Below are 8,687 nucleotides of genomic sequence, written 5' to 3'. Positions count from 1 at the left end.
TGTTTTTTTGTTGGGGGGAGTCTACCGTACACGAGTAAAATTGTAGAAAATAAAAAAAAATATCAATTTCATTGAATCTTTATCGTTTAACTCTCGTTGCCATTAATAAGAACTTATTCATTACAAGAGCCATTAATTTATTTTCATTTTATTTCCCTTAAAGAGCAGATTATTGAAGTTTTCTTAGAAAATAAAAATAAATGAGCATCTGGAGGATTTCTTTCGTAGTATCATTAACATAGAATTTATGAAAATAAGCAGAGGAAAGGGAGAATAATAATTATCCTTAATTAAATTTTCGAATTAAATTAAATGCCGTGATTATTTTAAATTTAAACATTTTAATCGTGATTAATTAATAGTTTAAATAGTGACTTTCACAAAAGACGATGTTCGGTGGAAATGTTTCAAAATATTTAACTTCCTCTCTACGTTTCATAAATGAATTATGAGATTTAACAATCTTCAATTGATTTACAACAAATTCTAATCAGATTAACAACATTTTGACAATAAATTTACATAGAACAATTGCATTCATTTCAATTTATCTCTCTTTTTTTTCTATTTATAATGGCACTCGAGATACAATATCTTAAATTAATTGTTTGGCTTACAAAGCTGGACAATATCATTAAATAAATGACACATAAGATAATTTTTTAAGACATAATTTTCATAGAATGGTAACTCGTAATCGTCTTAAGGTAGAATCCTTATAATCTTCTTAAGCTAGCTCATAACCTTCTTAAGATGGGAGCTCATAATCTTCTTAGGATCGAAGCTCATAACCTTCTCAAGTTGAAGCTCATAACCTTTTTAAACTGGAGGCTCATAATCTTCTTAAGAATGAAGATTATAATAATCCTCTTAAGAGACATTCTAAAGATAGAAACGTCTTAAGATAAATGCGCTTCATCTTCTTAACGTAGAAACTCTCAACTTTCTTAAGATTTAAGCTCATAACCTTCTTAAAATAGAAGATCGTAGCATTCTTAAGATGGAAGCCCATAAACTTCTCGAAGTAGAAGATCGAGATGGATGAAAACTTAGAATTTCTATAGATAAGATGTAATTAGAAAGACGAAAAATGATAAATAGGGAAGAGGAGGAAGAAGATACATTTTCTAGCAAAAGTTTTAATCATTTATCCAGTTTCTTTTATATAAAATTCGAGCACATTATTGAAATTTGATTCTCGACTGCAATCGATCTTAAAAATTCTAAAATTCTCGAGACGACAGATTTAGTTTCGTTGGAATATTCTCTCGACCGATTGATTCCATATTTATCGACTTTAAATAATGTAAGATATTATGTGATAGAACTTACAATAAAATGTCGTGAAGTATTTTAAGAGTAAGATATTTTTATATAATAACTCCTTCTCTCCAGAGAAATCACATTGCTTACAAATTGCAGCCATGTTAGGAAAATTGCTTAAAAGTATAGAATAATTTATATATAAAGTGGTAATATTTCCTTTCTAATAGATAAAATCTTAATTTGTTTTGCATATTTTCCATTCTTCTTCAAATACAGTAAATACAGTAAGTAGATTCTTATCAAATAACACCGAATTGTCTGTAATTACGTCTTTCTATCTACGAAAATTTATGCTTAGATTTACAATAAAACAATGAACAGACGTTATTATTAATTATAGATAAAGTTACTTTCTTACACGAATCGATAGATAAGATCTAGAATATAAGGTTGAATACAATTGTTGAATATTAAAATATTCCGATTGTTTCTCGAATTGCTTTCCAAAACGATGAATTTTTATTATTTAAAATACTTTTATACCACGATTTATTGTTATTAATAACGAAAAATCAATTGGCTTCTTTATTGTCCAGTGTATAAATCTTTTCATATAATAAACTAGCTTTGAAAAATGGATTCCGTGTTAATTAACTCAATGGAATTTCTGACTTTATGGATTATATAATTTATTCTAAGGCCACGATCCGAGTTTCCTTTACAATAGATGCTTTTATCTAGAAAATGCTTGCTCTAGCAATATTTTTCTATCGGAAAAAAAATCTATTTTTTAAAATATAACAAGACAAACAAATCCATTTTTTCCCCCTCCTTTTATTTATTCATTTCCAATCTCTAGAAATTGTAGAAATCTTTTTAGAATATTTTTCTTGGCATGGCTTTTATATAATATTTTAAAGCTTTATCTAAATNGGCAATTAATAATTTAGTTCCTATCCATTGCATGTTGCGTGCCCATTGTACTCGATAAAAAAGAGTAAGTTTAAAATCCAAAAATATAATAAATTTGATGAATTTTATTTAAATTTAAATCGTGAAATAACGGTCATTTTTTTATGTTTATAACGTTAAAACCGTTAGAAATGTACACTTTACTTGAATTTTTGAAAAATAGTTGAGAGTAATCGATTTTTATGATGTATATAGTAGAATTTAAGTTTTTTATTTTTAATTTTAAGTATTCAAAGAAGGAAAGTTAGTATTTGCCTGGAAGGAAGGGAGTTATCTAACTTTCTACTATTCAAAATTGCGAATGTTGAAAGTAAACATGATCATTGTTATAATTGGAGAAAGCGGTGCATAGCCACAAGCTGGCATTTTGTCCCCGGAGGATGCCAGCAGGTTTGTCTCTTGAGAAATTTACTCATCATCGATCTCTGATCCGAATGTCGACTTCAGTTTCACCGTTTGCCGATAGGGAAAAGGTTGGATTTCTTCTTCATCCCCATTTCAATCGAGTGTTCCATCGACACAAAGCTTTCATCCAAAAAATTCTTCAAGATGAAAAGAGGCGAAGAAAAAAAAAATCAAATAAAATCTAGATTTTTATTTTTGAAAGACGTAAATTCGAATTGTGATTTATGATAAATCGATTTGCTTTTCTGAATGTTGCTAATTTGACAATGAAAGGACAGAAAAATGGACTCGGTTCTTGAAAAGACAGCTTCAAATTTATTCTTTATACGAAATTTCTGATTCAAAAATAATAATAATAAAAGATAATTTATACTTTAGTAAGAAAATAATATATTAAAAATTACTTTAAACGTTATGAGAGATGATTAAGAAAGGCATTTCAGAATAAATTTAGTGTCTTTTATCGTGATAGAAGATGCTTAATCTTTAGAAAACATCCGCTAATTCAATGCTCATTATCAATAAGATAATTTAGAAAAAATACAGTCTTTTTTATTGTAAAAAAAATTCCAATTAGTTGTAAATTTCTTGGAAGTGCAACTAATATTTTACGAGTTAATTGTACTGTACATGTAGCGTGCTTATTCCTAAGCAAACTTGTACGTTTATTGAAAAATCTTAAGATGTTTTTTGAAAAATATTTTTTGAATTTTCTTCCTTACTATATCTAAAAACAGATGAATCAATCGAAAAAATATCGACTAAACGAAGAAAATAAATATAGAGAAAAGAACTTTGGAACGTAATCGAAACTTTCTAAATGTAGATAAGAAATGTAATCATATAAATGCTGATTATACTATCAACAATTTCGTAGAATTTCAGATATTTTTTTACGTGTCTTCTCCTCGAAAAAAATTTAAACTTAAATTAAGCTGATAAGCTTGTTAAACCATTGAATACAATTTAAATTGTTCGAGTAGGAATGGAAATAATTTTCAAAATAAGGTAGTTTTCACGCAATTTTTATCTTAAGAGAGAGTATATTTTTTTGAATTACACTCAATTAGTAACTTAACAACTATCAAATTTATGTACAATGCTTAGCAGTTATTAATTAGGAACAGTGTTTGCCAGTTAGCAATTGCATGTATAATGCTTAGCAGTTACTAATTGGGTACACAGTGCTTGTCAGTTAATTATACACAAAGATCTTTCCAGTTATTAAATATGTGTACATAATGACTAATTATTTGAATAGTAATTAGTATACATATCTATCATTTATGCATGTATGTATAGTATGCATATAACTTTTCATATATAATAATTACCGTTAAATTTTAATATTAGAATCTAAGAAAAGAGAAATTCAATAACCTTAATGTTATAGAAGTTATAACACTTTATACAGATATTTTTTGATGATTCACATCCTGCATTTATGTCGAAATTCTGATAATTAATATGATAAAATATAACAAATATTGTCTCAATAAATTGCAAAGTTTTTATTTAAATACGCTATAAAATTCTTCAGATTTTATATGTTATAACTTCAAATATTAAAGTAGAACTTATTAAAATTTTTATTTATGTATATATGTATTTTTTCTATTCTTATAAGNCTACTGTATACGTATATTTTATAAATATTCATGCTCATACATTTGTTTAAATGTGAATATTTATTCCAAATTCTATTTTATAACAAAAATGTGTTTCAGAAAATGTAAATAGTTTAATTGAGAATCTCTATTGAAGGAATAATGAAAATATTTGATACATTAAAGATTTTCAGCTTATTTATTACTTTTATTAACTTTATGACCTTTAATGAGGCACATAATACTATTAAGGAATAAAAAGCATTATAAAAACTCATTTAATGATAACAATTAGTTCAATCAGTCTGCTCTTTCATACAATATTAATATAACAATAAACTTAAGATAAAGTATTTTGAATGAATATAAATGAAAAAGATTATTAGTAACAATGAGAACAATGATTTAATGTCATACCCACAATATAATTAAAGAGTAATAAAGATAAAAACAACGATTATAATTAATACTAATATTAATAGTAAATTGTAAAGGGAATAAGTCAACTAAGCAGTATTGTTAACATGTCACAATAGCAAAAAATAGTAAATTCAAAACTGAAAACAATAGAAAAAGATATAAATATTAAATTACAAGCTATTGATAAAAATTACAAGTTTTTGACTTACATAGGATCTTTCATCTACCAAAGTTAAAAAACCATTTAAGTCACAAGATGCTTAAATATAATATATTTTTAATACATATATACAGGATTCATTAGTAGTAGTAGTAGCAGTAGCAGTAGTAGTAGTAGTAGCAGCAGTAAGCCAATGTTTGAAACACTGCAATATTAAAAATGTTAGTTTTATTGTGAAGCAAAGTTAAATGTGGATAACAGATGAGGAAAAATGAATGTTTTTATCCCTTTTATGCTTAAAAACAAACCATTATCAGGCATAAAAGGTCATAAGAGGAATGCTAGGAAGGGATAAAAAAGATGAGGTAGATAACCAACCAAGAATGGTAGACTATCAGTGACTGTTAAAGGTGTATCTTTTGCTCTATTAAATTAACAGTGGCCAGTTTGACTTTAATAGATGGTATTGTTAGTTGCATGGGCATCTTTTGCAACTTTTACAAGCAGACAAAGAAATATACTCCAACTATCATAATTATTACTTAACTCAAGGTTGATCAAGCTTATATCAGATAATTTACCATACTACCAAGTGAGGCAGAGAACAGAACTTTCTGACACGCCTTCAAGAATTAATTATAAGGTTCCAATTTCTGAACCCTCCTCGTCCTCACCTGATCAAGTGGAAACAAATGATCAACTTACAACAAAGCACCTGCTGGAAGTATCACACCATATATCTAAGAGTTCATATAATCCAAATTCAGGACTTTCTATATTTTAAAATTTAATTTATGGTATATTTCTAATTCAGAGTAGTTTAGTGTTCCTCAAACGGTAGCTCGCGATCTAAAACTTGGAAAGTGCATATATAAAAAAATACGTTAAATAGTATTAACGAATCGAAAGTGTTTCTCAACTAATGGTTCGCGGTCTATCGGTTGGGGAATAAATTCCTCTTTTAAAAGAATTTGCTAACATAATTTTTATTTATACTAAATTAATTACGAAACGATTTAAAGTAAATAAATAAATAACTGATAAATATTTAGTTAATAAAATGTAATCAGTCAATATAACATTTAATGCCATATTGATTGATTGAACTAATTTTTGTTACGTAGTTTAGTGGTAGTTTCGTTGATTTATTGAAACTGTGTTTATCCTTTACACGTCATAAAACATAAACAATTTATTATTATTTATATACATTGCTGTTATTTTATAGTTTTATATATGGCATACATAAATACACCGAATTATTTATCACATTCCCGTGCATCGAAGACATTTAATGAACTCAAAATCCCGGATTTTGAGTAGGTTACAATCCAGTTTAAAATCATCAATATTAATGTTGATTATGCTAATAATCCTTAAAAAAAAACCCATTAAAATTCTTTAAGGACCGTTCGTGGCAACTTAATTCTTCATCAATGTTTCTTGCCGCGCTGTGAAAGAAGTGCAGTTGCTTCCAGACCATTAATGACCCTCTGACTGCTTTATGACCACGATGAATGGCCACCTCTAACGTTTAATTGAATTTTGGACTCACTGACGTCATGCTGACGATTTTTTTTCCATGTTAGATTCCGAAAGTAATAGTAATAATTCACACTGTTTTCTTTGGTGAAGTACTAAATTCCTAACACTTATTGATGATGAGTTTTTAGTGCTAGATGCTGTAGAGATGAGGCAAATTTTGTGGATCGTGATCCATTGATCTCACGATGACGATGTTTCTACGCAAAAAACACTAAAATTTAGAATAGATACACGTGTTTTTTTGGCATAAATGTACCAAATTTTCTTAACACAGTCGCGCTTATTAAAGAATATTTTTTAGTGCTTCAGACAGAAAATGGATTCGTTAATACAGTAGACCCCCTATAACACTGTAGCTAATTCCGTGTTATATGAATTCCATGTTGTACGAGTCACTTAGATTTTTGAGCCATTCACAGCCCGGTATACGTATTTGTAAAATCTAAGTGACTCGTACAACACGGAATTCATATAAAACGGAAAAATCAACTGTGTTATAGGGGAGTCGCCTGTACTTTACAAAGTCAACTAAGTTTATTTATATGAATTTGTTTTATAGAAAGACTTTTTCTACTTCTTCTTTAACAAAGAACTTAATCCAGATATCGAAGAGTAGCAGACTATAATTGATTAAAGTATAACAAATAATGGATTATTTATTATCTTTCAATACTTTAAGCTGCTGTTTTTTTTTTCGGGACGTGGATTAAGATTGAAGTAAATGTTATCAATTTTGTAGATGACACCAAAAGTAAATTAAAATTTTTGTTAACTTAATTTCTGAAAAAAAAAAAAATTTATTGAATTTCTTTTATAGAAAATTAAGAACATTCGAATTTATTATTTAAAAAAAACAATTGAATATAAATAATTTCTGGCTCTAAAAGGGGGACGGAATTATGTATATATGTTAATGCCATTTATTTCTCGAAATAATGAAAATTCGGTCGAATTTTATATCATTATAAATAGTGTTTTCCCCCCTTTTCTTCCTGAAAGTAATGGAAAATCGAATAAATTGCATTTATGTGATTTTTTTAAGAGAATTTAACAATAAGTCGAGATCATGTTTTGAGCTTCGGTTCTTTTGTGTAAACAAATTCTTCAATATCAAAATTTTGAGCTTGTGTATGTTTTTTTTGGACGAATAATATTTTCAGTAAGATGAACTCTAAATTTATTCTCGATAAATTCGGTTTTGTTTCTTCAACCGAAAGAACATAGAAGTAGATTTTTGTATTTGATATTTCAGTCACGATTCGTTCCGGGAACCTGTTTATGATATAGGAAGAAGGAACAAGAATGAAGAGCAACCGAATATCCTTTTCATTTTCTTTTCTTTGCTTCCGTGTTTTTCATGCAAATTTTCTTACTTTCTTAAAAGAAAAAAAAAGAATTATATGGGCGGTTGAATAAATATAATACGAAACCGAATCTCCGAATTCGATTGATCAATATTGATAAATGTTTAAATGACGTATGTAAAATGTAAATAAATTTTCTTTTTTTTTCGTATAAACAAACTATTTATTTATTTATATTATAATTATTATATATTATATTTATTTTTCTAAACTTATAACCTGATTTTTTTTTGTATATTCTTGTCACGTCTAACCACTGATACTATCTACAATTTTTATAATTGAGGAACATTGCATTCCATTATACTAAAGATAATTTTATTTAGTGTTTTTTTTTATAGTTTCTTCTCGTAATTTTAACTTTATCATTAATATTTATACCTTGGGAGTAAATTTAATTCTATTGTAATACCCTATTGTAACAGCAATTAACTTGATCTTCGGATCATTGACGTGTTATAAGCGATAGAAGGTATCAATTTCGAGATTATTTTCTAGTTTATTAATAGTTTTAAGACATTTTTCTATAGATAAAGTAAGAAAATTTTAGATTCTTCTGTGAAATAATTACATTTTTTTTATAATAAAATGAATGTCTATACTGCGATCTGTATCCAAAATATATATCTGTATGTACTGTACTGTACATCTGTATAATATCTGTACTAAAAATGTGTGCAGCATTGTCTGTTATATTGAATGGAATTGGTTGAAATCGCAGAAGCTTAACTAGTCTTGATTACAAATGCGATAAGCTTCTCCATTGCTGATAAATGCGTGTGATAAATGAATATTCACTTTAAACATTTCACAATTTTGTAGGCGAATTGGAGAACAATTCGAGTGAATCGTTTAATATTAAAGTTGTCTAGAACACATTTAAAAAATAAGAAAATAACACTTAAAATTTCTTTAATAACTCAGCGATATATATATATATATATGTAT

General features: G+C 27.2%; 1 protein-coding gene across 1 annotated transcript in view; it reads left to right on the top strand.

Moving 5' to 3' along the window:
* LOC111618628 (pikachurin-like) overlaps positions 1 to 8,687 on the top strand; it is a 68,518-nt gene that overhangs the window by 18,786 nt on the left and 41,045 nt on the right. The gene's annotated exons all lie outside the window — the stretch shown is intronic.

This window comes from Centruroides sculpturatus, unplaced genomic scaffold (assembly GCF_000671375.1).
Source record: "Centruroides sculpturatus isolate CEXI.00-Female unplaced genomic scaffold, Cexi_2.0 scaffold94, whole genome shotgun sequence".
NCBI classification, from domain to species: Eukaryota; Metazoa; Arthropoda; class Arachnida; order Scorpiones; family Buthidae; genus Centruroides; species Centruroides sculpturatus.
Note: the sequence above shows the minus strand (reverse complement) of the source record. Positions and strands in the feature narration are given on the sequence as shown.